We start from the raw sequence: 14,706 nt of genomic DNA on the forward strand, positions 1-14,706 counted from the left end.
AGAAGAGGAGGCTGAGGGGAGACCTCATTTCTCTCTACAACTACCTGAAAGGAGGTTGCAGGGAAGCAAGTATTGGTCTCTTTTCCCAAGTAACTAGTGATAGGACGAGAGGAAATGGCCTCAAGTTGCAGCTGGGGAGGTTTAGATTGGTTATTAGGAAAAATGTCTTTACTGAAAGAGTGGTCAGACACTGGAACAGGCTTCCCAAGGAAGTAGTGGAGTCACCATCCGCGGAGGTGTTCAAAGAACACGTAGATGTGGCACTTCAGGGCATGGTTTAGTGGACATGGTGGTGTTAGGTTGAAGGTTGGACGTGATGATCTTGGAGGTCTTTTCCAACCTTAAAGATTCTATGATTCTATGTTCATTCTCAACTTCAGATATGAAGGCATGTCTTTACGTCTTGCAAGAGTGCAAGAACAATTTTCCAGAAGTCAGAGAATCATAGAATGGTTAGGGTTGGAAGGGACCTTCAAAGGTCATATAGTTCAACCCCCCTGCAAGGAGCCGGGACATCCCTGACTAGATCAGGTTGCTCAGAGCCTCATCCAACCTGGCCTTGAACGTTTCCAGGGATGGGGCATCCACCACCTCTTTGGGCAACCTGTTCCAGTGTTCTACCACCCTCATTGTAAAACATTTTTTCCTAATATCTAATCTAAATCTATCTCCTCCATTACCCCTAGTCCTATCGCAAAAGGCCCTACTGAAGAGTCTCTCCCCGTCTTTCCTGCAGGCCCCTTTAGGTACAAGTCACTGGTATAAGATTCTAGATGCGATACCTGTGGCATATAATTTTCCCTTGTTTAGCAGGCTAGGCTAAATTTTGCACTAGACTTCAGCTTTGTAGTCAATTTTATTGTGGAAAAAGCATTTATTTCAAATCTCTGCTATTTTGATAACACTGTGTCAATGTTTCTATTTCACTCTAATAGCTATTACTTAGTCTTTTTATTGCATTCATGGTAAGCAATAATGAGTCAAGGAGGTGATATTCAGAGAAAGATGCTAGGAAGTACCTATAAAGGGACAACAGTGAAAACTGAAAGCAGAAGTAGGGGCTTCTTTACCTTCAAGTCTCCCCAGCAGATCAGGCTAGAATTGGCCTTATGACATGCAAAAATTGGAAATAACAGCCAAGAGTAAAAGTAAAAACAATTAATCCTTTATTCTCCATTTTTCTACCAAGTCAGGTAGGTATCAGCACTCCTACGAGAGAAAAAATAGTTGAAATACACAAGTATATTTGATACTGAACTATATGCATAACAGAAAATATAACAGGAAATAGCTAGAGTAGACTTTCTTAAGATAGATTGATGAAATGTCATGTGCTATGTCAAATTATTGGAAATATTAAAAGAAGGTAGATTAGCCTGAAAGAAATTTTTTTCTGAATATTGTCACCATTAATCTTCCCTAATGAGAAGCAGTAAGCAAGGTAAAAACACCAACAACCCCAAACTCTTCTTCTTCTCCTTTGCCCCTCAACACAGAGAAGCTGAATGCACTGACAACCAGGAGGTACGACCATGCTGCCAGTTTTCAGCAAGTCACATGATGGAGAAATTCCCATGTCCTGTACCTTCCCTGTTCAGAGAATGACAAAAGGCAATACTAGCCACTGGGATGCATAATTTGGAAGTCAGAGGGGGTTTTTGGACATTTTTTTTACTTTACAATTCTTTCTCTAGGATGAGATCTCTAAAAGAAGTTTCTTGTTGTTCTGGTTTTGTTAGTGAGGGGGGGCGTAAGGTAGTAGCTTCTGCAGGAAACTGCTAGAAGTCGCTCCCCTTTGTTCAGTGGACTTGGCCGAGCCTAGGGCGGACCCGCTGCTGGCCAAGGCCAAGCCAATTGGTAGCAGAATGTTCCGTGATAACGCCTCTGCGATAACGTATTTAAGAAGGGGAAAACAGGAAAAAAAAAGAGGGAGAAGATGTGAAGCAGCCTAGCGGGGGCAGAGAGGGGGAGGTGTGAGCCTTGTGGGCCTTGCAGGCCTCACCCTCTGGCCTCTCGCCGGGCAGCCGACTGGGCCCAACTCAGCCCAGCCTGGCTGCAAGAAGTGGAGAGGAGATGAGAAGTGAATAAGATGTAAAAAGGATCCTGAGAGGCATCTGCCAGCCTGTTGTGAGGAACAGCTGCAGACAGCAAGGTCAGTGAAGAAGGAGGGGGAGGAGTAATGCAGCTTCTGGCCAAGATTCCCCTGCAGCCTGTGGTGATAACCATGGTGGAGCAGGTTGTCCCCCTGCAGTCCATGGAGGTCCATGGAGGTCCATGGAGGGGCAGAGATTCACCTGCAGCCCGTGGAGGACCCCACGCTGGAGCAGGTGGAGGCCTGAAGGAGGCTGTGGCCAGTGGAGGGCCCGCTGGGGCAGCTGTTCTGGAGGGACTGCACTCCGTGGAAGAGATGACCCACGCCAGAGCAGTTTCACGAAAGGGAGGGATCCCACGCTGGAGCAGGGGAGGAATGCATGGAGTTCTTCCCCCAATGATGAAGCAGTGGCATGAAACAACGCGTGATGAACTGACCGCAACCCCCATTCCCTCTTCCCCCACCATGCCGCTCGGGAGGGGAAGGTAGTAGAGATAATGTTAAGCCCGGGAAGAGGAAGGGGTGGAGGGAGGTTGTCTTGTTCCCTGTCTCATTCTCCTGCTAGTTTTAGTAATAAATTAATAGTTTTCCCCAAGTCGAGTCTGTTTTGCCTGTGATGGTAACTTTAAGGATTTCTCCCTGTCCTTATCTCAAACCTCGAGCTTTTTTCTTATATCATCGCCCCCTATTCTCTCAGAGGGTGAGGGGAGCGAGAGAGAGACTGTGTAGTCTGGTCCCTATCGGGGCTGAACTACGACACTCATGAAAAACAAAATTTTCATTACTATCTATTTTAGGTCTAGAAGTTGGAGAATTTGCAAGAAAATTCCTCTTTGAATTGACTTGATTGATTCTTGTCTATATAGAAACAATGAATTGCTGGAATGAACTTTCAGTGTGACTTGTGTTGACTCTATCCATTTCTTCTCTGAATTTGAATGTATGTCACTGATATGAAACTACTGACTACTGGCAAAAAGAGCTATGGAAAATGAGATTTTCAGTCATGGAAAGAAGCCTTCCATTCTTGAAGTTCAGTAAGCTCCACTGCACATTGGGTCCCTCTGAATCATTCTGTTTGCATCAAGAGTTGGAAAAAACATATCCAGTCCCACATATTCTGCTAAAAATTTTACACAGAATTTTTTTTTTGCCCCAGTCAAGAATTTCATGGAATAATCTCCCAAAGATCTTTCAACACTGACAGTAAGACATAAGAGCATGAGATCACAGAAAGGGAGCTGTATAATGATGCAAGAATGACTTTTTCACTATTTAGTCATCCTGTACAATTCAGCAACCCAAGCTGCTTTCTCTTTGACATTGCACAGCAGGTTCACCTTTATCCTGGAAGAGTAAGCCTGCTGTGCAATCAGCATATACGGCCCTCCAAGGCTCGAGTGGCCTAGAAGGCAGCCTGCATTATCAGTTGGATAGAGCCCTCTGAGACTATTTTCAGGACTCATCAGTCACAGTAAGTGTAGGTCCACACTTCTTAAACCAGAGAAAACACCAAGTGCGTGGAATCCTCCATTAATTAAGAATGCAACTGACCATGAATATTATCAGATTTCTGAAAGTAATTCTGATGCCCAAAATTCAGTTTATTAGGCATACAATTTATCATTAATAACTTCTACATATGCTTTACAACCACAAGCAGTGATCAGACAAAAATACTCTCAAAATATTGAAGAAAAGTGCATTATATTTCCTATAAATAATACTGTAAAATAATAAAGCTATCTTTAGTAACAATAATAAATTGGAATTACTAAATTACTTTAGTAAAAGTAATAAACTATCTTTTAAAATTCATATAATAGGTAGGTCTTACCACAAATCAGTGAAAGATTTTTTTGCATTTTCCATCTGTATTTGCTTTACATTCCATAATTGTTCTTTAAGTTAATTTTAAAAAATTTCTGAAGTGTGAGAGTTTTCAGCAATTTGACTGTAAGCAGCTATGCAAACGGGTTAAATCAAGAGGGAAGAAAATACCTTTTGATTATCCTTATAGATGATACACATATACAGATATAATTTAAGTGCATATATGTATAAATACCAAATTTCAAAACCTTACAATTTAGTAGGCAAAGAATGCATCACAGTATTTAAATAAATATTGTATTTTTAAAATTTCTTCCTTAGATACTGCCTAATTTTTCTGAAGCAGTAGCCCGACGCATAGTCTGATGATCTTTTTCCTTATGAAAGAAGTGCTACTTACAGGTATACCTAAAAGGTAGCTGTAAAAAAAAAAAGAATCAAAGATTTTGTAACAGATGTTAGCACAGATATGAAGCTGTGCAAAGTAACACAAGAAAATGACATTTTTAAGGCCTCTGAACTTTGTAAAAGTGTAATATGTATCTGTATAGAATTAGATGGAAATTTCAGGTTTCTTTCAAGAACGTAGAATCATGAGAAAGAAAATGAAGATATGGTAATTAATGCAAATCCCTATGCAACTGAACCACCCGTAGAGAGTCTCAAACCTCTGAGGAAAAATCATATTAGTTTTAGGCTCAGTACCAGGAGAACTTGGAGAAATGTGATAGCCTGTGGTATACAGGATATCTGTATGATCTGTCCTGGCCTTAAACTTTACAAATAATGAAATCTGAGATAATTGAGGTATCAGAGACAGATATAAATTTGTACACAAAAAAGTCTTGACTTGATTTTTGCCAAAGAGTCATGTTCACATGTGAACTGTGTTAGAACAAAATTCCCAATAAAGAATTTTGTCTCTTTGACTTCCTGCACTTTTTTTCAAGACTTTTTAACCAAGAAGGCAGACAAAAACTGAAAACGTTGGCTTCCAAGCATATGGAATACTGGCCATTGAGTGAGAGCAATCTGGTACCTATTACAGAAGACAGTGAGTTTGCAATTAGATTTTAGAACAAATGAAGAAAAATGGTGAGATACTCTGCATTCTGCAATCTAAGTGTCAATAGACTGAATATCAGCTCCTTGCGGCTTGCTGTAGCCACTAACGGTACAGCATCCTGCCTAAGCTGAATGAGTCCCTTGGCACTTGGTCGTTCAGCTGTTCAATACATGAATTATTATTCATTCTTCTTAGCTGCTGAACAGGACTACAGTGCATTATGGGGTAGAATTCATATGCTCTTATCTAGAAATCTAACTTTTAGACATTTAAATGTCAGCAGACCAAACTAAGTCACTTCAAATTCAATAGTGAGAGGCAGAAGCCTCCAATGTGTGATTCATCTTTTCCTAAACTAGGTAAACTATGAAGGATAGACTGAATTGCTTGATCAATTGGAAGTTAGAGACTATATTACTGCTGTACTAAGAATATTATGGAAAGATAACCATTTCTTCCATAACATCATTTAAGTCACACACTGGACAAGCTTTAAACAAGCCAATGTCTTAATCATGGGAGAACACTAAAATCTCTGAATATAACTTTAAATAACTTTTCCTTAAATAACATGATTAACAGAATCATATAGTGTGACCCTGCACAACTAGAAATATGAGTTATTGTTAAAAATAAGTCAGTCCCTTTTACAAAGCCCCCCTTTTCCAAAACTTCGGTTGCTATGATCAGGTTCTAAGAATGCAACATTTAAGGTACCAAAGTATTGTTACCTGTTCAGAGCTCTACAGATCTCATAAAACAGGATTTGTACATTGTTTTATTCCAGAACACTCCAGTAATACTCCTCCAGAACACCAAGTCAAATATTGCTCAAGTTACTAATGGATACAGTTATTTACGGTTACTAGGAAAGGAAAGGAAAGGAAGCATTAAAAATAATAATTAAAAGTATAGGAAATAAATGCACCCAAAAAACATTGTAGAATTACTGATTATCTGTATGCTGACTCATCAGTCATTTCCACATGTTCTAAGATCTATTGGTAAACCTGCAGTTTGGTAAAGGACCATATTTAACCGAAGGGTTGTATAAACTCCATCTTCCTTGACAAATTTAGAAACCTGTGTGAATGAATTAATTTCCTAATGCTTAATTTAAGATTCTGTCATATATAGGAAGTCTCAGAGTTTTTCAGTAGAAATTACCAGATTCATGAACAGCTACTCAGAACAACATGAAATCTTTCCTTTTTTTTTTTAATCTATATGACTCATCTTTGAGACTGTAATATGTAACTTAAGTTTATACAATATGCAAATGAAAGAATAATAAAAATGAACAAAATTGTAGAAAGAAAATGCTTGTTCCTTCTAATGCTTATAACCATTTTTATACAAAGCGCAGTGTTCACTAATGAAATTCAGTAATTCCCTTTGGTGGATTATACAGTTTAGTAACTGATACAGCAGATACAAGCCATCATTTACAAAAAGATGCCATCTGCTGAGCAAACATGCAATCGGCAGGCACTTCCTATTACACTAGAACCTTTTTTGTCCTTTATTGATTTTCTCCATTGCATTTCTAAAGCCCCTCAAGCAATCTGAGCCAGCGTAGCAAATGAAGAAAGCAAAGGACTTCTCAACGACCCCAATATCAATTCCGCTTTGTACTTTACGCTCTCTCAAGGCTATGGACCTCATAGGTTAGTTCAAGCAAGAGACAGAAAATACTGCATACACTGTATGTATGTACATATATAGTACCAAGACAACTGAGTAGAAATGACAGCCTAACCTTTGAGATTAAATATATTTCAAAAAAGCCATACGAGCATTGAGTTATTCACCTGTACATCATTTAATTGCTGCTGCATAATACTTCTTTTTTGTTCCAGTTGTTGTTCAGTTTGCTTCTGATGTTTATGTAGCTCTTGTACTCTCTTATCCAAATAGGAGAGCTTCTGGAGAGTTTATGCATAAATAGATATGTTAGCATTCAAAAGTTATTGTCCTACATTCTATAGAAATTAGAAAATACATCAGTCATTACAGTTACCATTTTTCCGTCATGTAGGTTTATATACTCTATGCTTTGAATGAAAAAATGGAAATTTAAAATAGGAAATATCTCTGCTATGTCATACGGTGTTTATCATCTTACAGGAAAAAATCACTGTTTACTCCACTGCCCATGCTTCTTTACTTTCTTTCTGCCAAGGAAGTTACAAATAAAGTTCTGAAATCAAAATATATATTTGGAATAGCTTCCATGGAATTTGTATAAAGGACAAAATTAATGTTTATGACTTATTATCATTAACACATTAAAAATAGAGCTAAGGACAGCTAACAAGAAGAGGAAGAAGAAAGAAAATAAATATTGGGATATCTCATTTTTGTATTTTTCATTAATACACTCTATTATTAATTAGCACCTCAGGAAAAACAGCAGTTCTTTTCCATTGCATTAATTTCATTTGCATCATTAGCATGAGCACCAAATATTAAATGACAGAAATTATTATCAATACATATAATAAGAAAAGTTTTACATTACTAAATATGCTTATATAAATTGTATAATAGTTATATTATTCAAAGCTTTAAATTCCAACTGGACTATATAACAAATAATATGAAAATAGGTATTAATATTTCCATTCTGAAACAATAATTTAAACCTTTAATCTATGAGAAAGTTCTTCCTTGAAATTACCGATATCTTTCACACATCTTTCATGCACAACTCTGCTTGTGCAAACTCTATTTCCAAGCTGTTAAAACAGAAGCAAATACACAGCTACGGACCATGATGTATAACTTACACCACACCTCTCTAGGTTTCCAGGAAACTAATGATGTGATCTTTGTCACATTGTTTCTACTTAGTTTTAGTTGGGGAAGGGCTAACAACATTAGTCACTGCCATTACTGCGTTGTTTTGAAAATACTATTAGCTATTAGAGGGATTTTTTTTTTAATTTTTCAATTTGACTTATTAGGCCTGCATCAGAAATAAACTAGCACATAATCTATTATCTGAACTCAAACTATTCAGCATCCTCCATCTCTCCTCCAAAAATGGTGAAGTATTGCTACATGCAGACTATGTCAAGAACACTTCAAATAGAATAACACTAAAAAACTGGAGAAGACAATCTCCTGTGACAAGCTATTTATTAGTAGCTGGATAACTGAACTATAAACCTACAGACTGATTCTGCAATAAAAAACTTCTCGCTGAGGCAACAGAAATTCTTGTATCTGGGCTTGAGCAAAAATAAAAAATGCTGTATCTAAACTGAATAGGCCCAAAAGATGTTGATCTTACTTGATTGTAAGAATCTTCCATGACAAGCATACAGCTTATTGAAAACTGCTATCCTTAGTTCTGGACATAAACCACCAATAGCTAGTTCTGTTTCCTATTGATTTAGAAAGAAAAATGAAGGCATTTTGCTTCTTTTCTGGCAGTAAGGTCCAGTGAAAATGCCCTCCTCTTTCAGACACTTAAGAAATAATTACTTCTTTCACACTGATTACTGTATTATCAATTCAGGTCCCTAAGACACTTATTTCCTTTGCCAAAAATACCTTCCCCAGATTGTAAAACTGCTCGTTACAGTGAACAATGTGTGCCCACCTATTCATACAGTGTAGGGCAGCTCACATTTCGAAGGACTTGTTTGCAAGGGTTTGCACATATTTCATGGTGGCATATAGAACAAAGGCTTTGAATAGTAGCCAAAGCTTCATTTCAGTGTAATGGCAGAAAAAAAAGCCCCCAATTTCAGTGTTGCTGATTTGTACAATTACTAGTGTGAAAGTCAAACTCTATTTCACTCATGATAGAAGACTGAAAACAACTGAAATCTTTCCCATGCTTCCAGCTGTTTTCAGAATCTTTTCCCAAAAGAAGAGAAGAAATGGCACCTGCTCAAGAAAAAAAAAACACACGAAAAGGATAAAGTAAAGGTATAGAAATGCTCTTAATTAAAAAAAAAATCTGTGAATAAATAATTATTTGTCTGTGTAGCAAAGGAGTGAATACACAACATTTGATATTGAGATATACACACACATATGTCTATATAAATTTGAAGTGGAACACAGTTGGCAACATTTTGAATTCTTTCAGCTGTAGAAGCAGAGTGAAATAAGCCAAGAAAATTATGGGAAAGAGGGCAAGAAATGACCATACATGTGACTTACTCTTTTCAAAGTATTATGCTAGGCGGTAAATAACTAATTTTTCTAGTTGTAAATCATAGTCTACAAACATAGTCATCCTTACCAGGAGTGTTTCAAGTAGTAAACACAGCATAACTTCCGAATTCCTATAGAATGGCACAATAATAGGTGAAGTTACGGATAATGTTCCAGATGACAATATGGTTGGTAGGCGGAATGGCCAAGCTTCTCAGAAAACCACTAACATTTCTGGATTTATGTTGCTTTATACTCAAGCGGCATTAGGAAATTTCCTTTGGCTATCTCAGAACAGAGTCTCATCTGAGCTGCTATGCACTTTGACACTCAGTAGTTAATATAGCTTTTGCATTTTCAACATCCTTTGACATCATCGTTAAGTTTTGTCCTATTAGTAAGAAAAAATCTCTTGGCAGCAAGGATGTGAAGGTTGTCTAACTCAGAGAAATTAAGCTTTGGAAGAAAAATAGAAAAAAATAGGTTTACTTGAAACAGAACTTTAAAACCACCTTAAAAGACATACAAGATGCACCTCAAGAACCCCTTCATCCTGAAAAAAACCCATGAACTACAATAAAAAAAGCAGTTCTGAGAACAACATTTTCTTCACATTAGGAAAGTGTTCTTTTGTTCCTGTCTGTAAAAGGAAAGGAGTGGTCTAAAGTTGCCACTGAGGATCTTTACCATGAATCAAGAGAAAGAAAGGAGATTTTTTGTTTCAATGAATAATCAAAAAGGATCAGCACTGAATAACAAAAAGGGAGGAAGATGTTTGGAAGCACCAAATCAAGTTCGTCATGCTGTGGCAATCAGTCCCAGAAATGTTCCCTTCAGTGTTCTCTGAAGCAAAGCCTGAGAATCAGAGGGAAGTTGTGCATCAACCAAAATTGCATGAGATGGAGATTTTGTGCACCACCTGGCTTAGAAGAGGAACATTCAACACTTTCTGCTAATGTCTGGGACAAACAGGAACTGCAAGATCTCTCTAAAGGTTTGTCTTTCAAGAAATGGGAGATGTATATACTAGATTCTGCTATTGACCTCTTGCATAGTTCAAAGTCACAGAATGGAAGAGAACAAGCTTCATAACAAAAGCAAAATGGAGACTGTGAATGTCCAGAAGAAAATAAAAAAGGTTTAGGCTTCGCTTTCTGAAAAAAAAAAAAAAATCTCAGAAGGATTTCTGGTCATCACAATAAATCCAACACTCCATTCTAAAGAAAAATAGCCTCTAATACCTCTCAGAGTAAATCTTTCCTGTCTGAGACCATTGCCAAAGGAGCCAAAGAGGGTTTCTGACTCAAGGACTTGCAGCAAAAGACTGCAATGCCTCCCTCCAGTTCTGGCTATGTTCTTTCGATCCCACATGATGTGGGATCAGAATCCAACATTAGAACACTTACAGCACATGAGTATTCACCTCAGGATGAGCAGGAAGGAGCAACGGAGCCAAACAATGCTGAGAGTGGGAGCATTAACAGTAGAAATATTTTTTCCCAGAGGTATTACATGTCTCCATAGGAAAGAAGAGATGAATCTAAATGGCACTCATCAACTACGAAAGTGCTCTCACGATGGGTTATACACTCATGTGCTAATGATGCATCATAGGAGATCTTTTCCTTAGGTGAGAAGAAAGTAATTTCCAGTACTGTTTATCTGGTATCAAGATTTAGCAAAGAAAAAGGCAGCGCTTTTACTTCTTGCAAGGGACTTGTTTCAGCCAGTTGGTGCTCAATGTTGGTCCTGCCATTATCACTGTATCCCATCTCCTCAACAACGTGCTCAACAATAGCAACTGGAAATCTATTACTTTCCTTTATCTTGCAGGCAGGCATGGTCAGTACCACCAGCAAGGTCAGCAGTTGCTGATTTTTCCAAGTCTTCTGTATCATAAAGGTCTGTGTTACTGGATTGAAACTTTGAAGGAAACATTGATTTTGATTTTCTGACATCATAGGGGATAAAGGAGTGATCTCTGGAAACCTGCTGCTCAGGCAGAAGCCAGAGCTCGGTTCTGAAAACCCCACTTTAATGCCTCCTATCTCTTGCTGGTGACACTGAATGTAGAGATTAAGGACTTCTTCAGAAAATAGTCTTGGAGCTTCCAACTCAGTGTCTTGCTGAGGCTTTAAGACCTGGTAGTTATTACAACAGTTTGAATATGACAACTATCCGTGCTCTTGCAGAAGACAGCTGAGGGAATCCATCTGCCAAAGGATGGATATAGAAGGCATACCCCTTTTGGTGGTCCCAAACTTGGGATTTCAGTCAGACAAGCTGAAGAAATATCAATACTTGCCAGAGGATGGTTAAAAAGCACCACTGAAGAAAAGAGATAAATTTGACAATCAAAAAGGAAACACCAAAGTCTGTTGTGCGAATTTAGCACTTCACACTAGGAGAAAATAAACAGTGTTAGAGTCACTCTATTTTATATATGCATGTGTCAATATAAGGTATGGTAAGGGTCTGATTGCACTTTCCACAAAAACTGAAGTAAGAAAGACATACAAATTCAAATTATAGTGTCACTGCATATAGGGATTATTACTAAAGGTATTTTATCTTTTAAAGTGAACTGGAAATTACTGTGAATAACTGGGATACAACTAAAATGTCTCATTTTTTCATGAATATTAAAATTTTCCTAGTTCTTAAACAGTAGGCATCACTACTTAGCAAAACCCATCAGCCTTCTATGTGAGTTGATCACTACTCAAAGTTAATTCATGGTAGGAAGTAAAAAGAAGGTAAAATAATTTAGATTTGAAGTAAAATGGTTACTGTCATGTTTACCTGAGTCACTTTCCAAACACCATTTTGATCTTAAAGCTCTTTTTGAAGATTCTGCTCCAAATTCTTAGGAAAAAAAAAAGCCATATACAATACAAGAAAAAAAAAAAACCAAGTTAACGGACAACAGCAATGAAAATTTAACACTAATATCACAGTAAGGATATTAGCATAGCTTTAGATTTGTTCTCCAGTATCATAAAACTGTATTTAAAAAGGAAATTACAGAGTCTCAGGCACAAGAGGTAAATATAGACCATACTATAAGAAAAGCAACAATATTTTCTAGATCTAATGTAAATTATTTTGATAGCTTAAAATAATTAAATACACAAAGAAGCTGAGCTGGTTTACCTAAATGGATATTGAACATCAAATCTTCAAAACTGAAACATCTCGGTGCCTTCTATATATTATATGATGAGAGCTTTTTTTGTAATTTCTAGTAAAAATACGAACATGTTTTAGTCCTTTCTTACATGACCATCCTACTCTTCTAGGACAACAATTATACAGCACATTTTTACAGTTTGTTCCTTGAAAACCTCTAATTTAATGTGTGTCAGATTAGCAGACCATCATAATTATACCTGAGTACAATCTAACTCGAATTCTAATTAGGGCTTTCTGTTTCCTTTTTAAGTGAATTTACAGAGTGGAAAACTGATTATTTAGGCAAAACTAGGCACAACATTGCCAACAGTAAAGTTAGAATTGATTCAGTCCATTTCTGTTATTGAAATGTATTTACTCAATACGTTTTATTCACATCCATATCTGCACTTTGGAAATTTATTTACCATCAGCACTTGGAGAGAGAGGTTCCTGCATAACAAGGTCAGAAACATCTCCCAGATGCCACATAGATAAGCAAATACAAAAACAGGTGCCAAACATCCCCACATCTTCTCAGTCTCCAAATCCCAAAGATTATTAGGAACTTCAAGGAACCAGATATGATGGAGTTCAGTGTTCATGTGGAAAACACATCCTGTAATCAATGAGCAAAAGTCTTAGTTATGCAATAGTTATACTATTGGATTACACAGCAAAAACCAAACTGAATCAAATATTATTATTGCTTTGACTGATAGAATATCATCTCTGTATCATTAGAACCTAATATTCTTAATGTGTTTGGGGTTTTTTTTTTGTAGAAGAATGAGTTCACTGAAAACGAAACTGTTTACTACCACTGAATATCTGCTGAATTAGAATGATAAATCTTAATAGTACTGTAGGATCTTCACAGGACATACAACATTCTTTTGGATATTTCATCTGCAAATCCACAATAGGTCAGCACTGATCACATATTTCCTTAGCTGAACAGAGTATTTCTCTCAAAGATTAGCTCCTTTGATATTGCATGTCATTTGCTTAGCTAAAGGAAGGAAACATAATTTACCTTACAAAACCCAAAGATTTCTAACTTCACAAGGACTAAAATTCATGGATTATTTCATACACACACACACACACATACACACACTCTGCACAATCCACTTTCAGAGCATGTGAACTGCTAGTTCCCAAATATACCGTCTTACAGTCAGCATTGTTTTCTATATAGTCCTTGAAAAACCTGTAAGACAGTGCAAACCCACAGCAACTTAATTTCCCTTCCCAAAATTCAAGTAAGACAGAAGAACAAAGCAAGAGTACAGAAAACATTGCCTATGTGCATCTTGATGAACTCTACCTAGCATAGACCATTGATATAGTATCTATCACAATTGCCCTTCCTCTATTAAGAGATCGTTCATAGCTTACTGTGATTCCCAAGCAGTTGACCAAAGTGATGGAGACAGGAACTCAACCTCAATAGAACTGAAACTGCAATATAATCTTTCGAAAATGCAAAAAAAAATTGCCTAGAGCAACATCACACACCTGTAGGGCCCCGCGTTTAGAGCCAGGACTGACTGATCTACATAAATTCACATACAGGCATTTTTCACAGATATTGCAGGAGGTACAGTAGCCCTACCAAAAACACACATTACCCCTGCAACAGCAACTTGTTTCACCAAGTTGCCACTATCAGGGCTGTAACCACAGAGTCGAGGAGCCCAGCATTATCCAGTTAATGTACAGGTTATACGGCTCTACCTACTGTTTAAGATCCGAAAGGGAGCCCTTCCAGAATTTGCACCAGCCGGGAATCGAACCCGGGTCGCAAGAATGGGAATCTTGCATGATACCACTACACCACTGGTGCTTCTGTGCAAATGCTTTGTAATCAAATCACCCTGGACTGCCCCAGGGCGCAAAGTGCTCCATATTCAGTTATTAATTTAGACAGTCCTTACATACCAAAGATTCCTAGCTCTTTCTTCAGCTGCTGAGACAGTTAATTTAGTTCAGTACATAAGGTGTGAGCTCCAACCTGCAGTATTATTAATGAGTATGCACATAACTCCTCCTCTCTTTCATCTTTTTATCTCCTCCATTTTCCCATATGTCTTGTATGGAATTTTGGGGGTCTAGTAAAGAATGTTTTCATGCTGACAGGAAGTCTGTATTCAGCTCAGTCATCAATTTCTACAAAACTTATAAGAATCTAATTATTTTCAAGAACTTTTCTTTTTAGTTGACTTTGCTGAAACCGGACAATAAAATACAAAGTTACAGAGGGGATAAAGAAGATGACCTGTCAGATACATTAAAGCAGCATACCCCTAGTGTCCAAAGGAAGAAGGAACTAAAAATTTATTTTATTTGCTGTTATATTAAAATGCACTAA

The 14,706-nt window shown here is 37.4% G+C and overlaps 1 non-coding gene across 1 annotated transcript; it reads right to left on the reverse strand.

Annotated features, from left to right (window-relative positions):
* Window positions 1-14,110: 14,110 nt before the first annotated feature.
* TRNAG-CCC (transfer RNA glycine (anticodon CCC)) lies at window positions 14,111-14,181 on the reverse strand. The gene has a single exon. It is a non-coding gene; the product is annotated as a tRNA-Gly (tRNA).
* Between the last annotated feature and the right edge of the window lie 525 nt (window positions 14,182-14,706).

The sequence above is a fragment of the Chlamydotis macqueenii genome, chromosome 2, assembly GCF_036417535.1.
Source record: "Chlamydotis macqueenii isolate bChlMac1 chromosome 2, bChlMac1.mat, whole genome shotgun sequence".
Taxonomy (NCBI): domain Eukaryota; kingdom Metazoa; phylum Chordata; class Aves; order Otidiformes; family Otididae; genus Chlamydotis; species Chlamydotis macqueenii.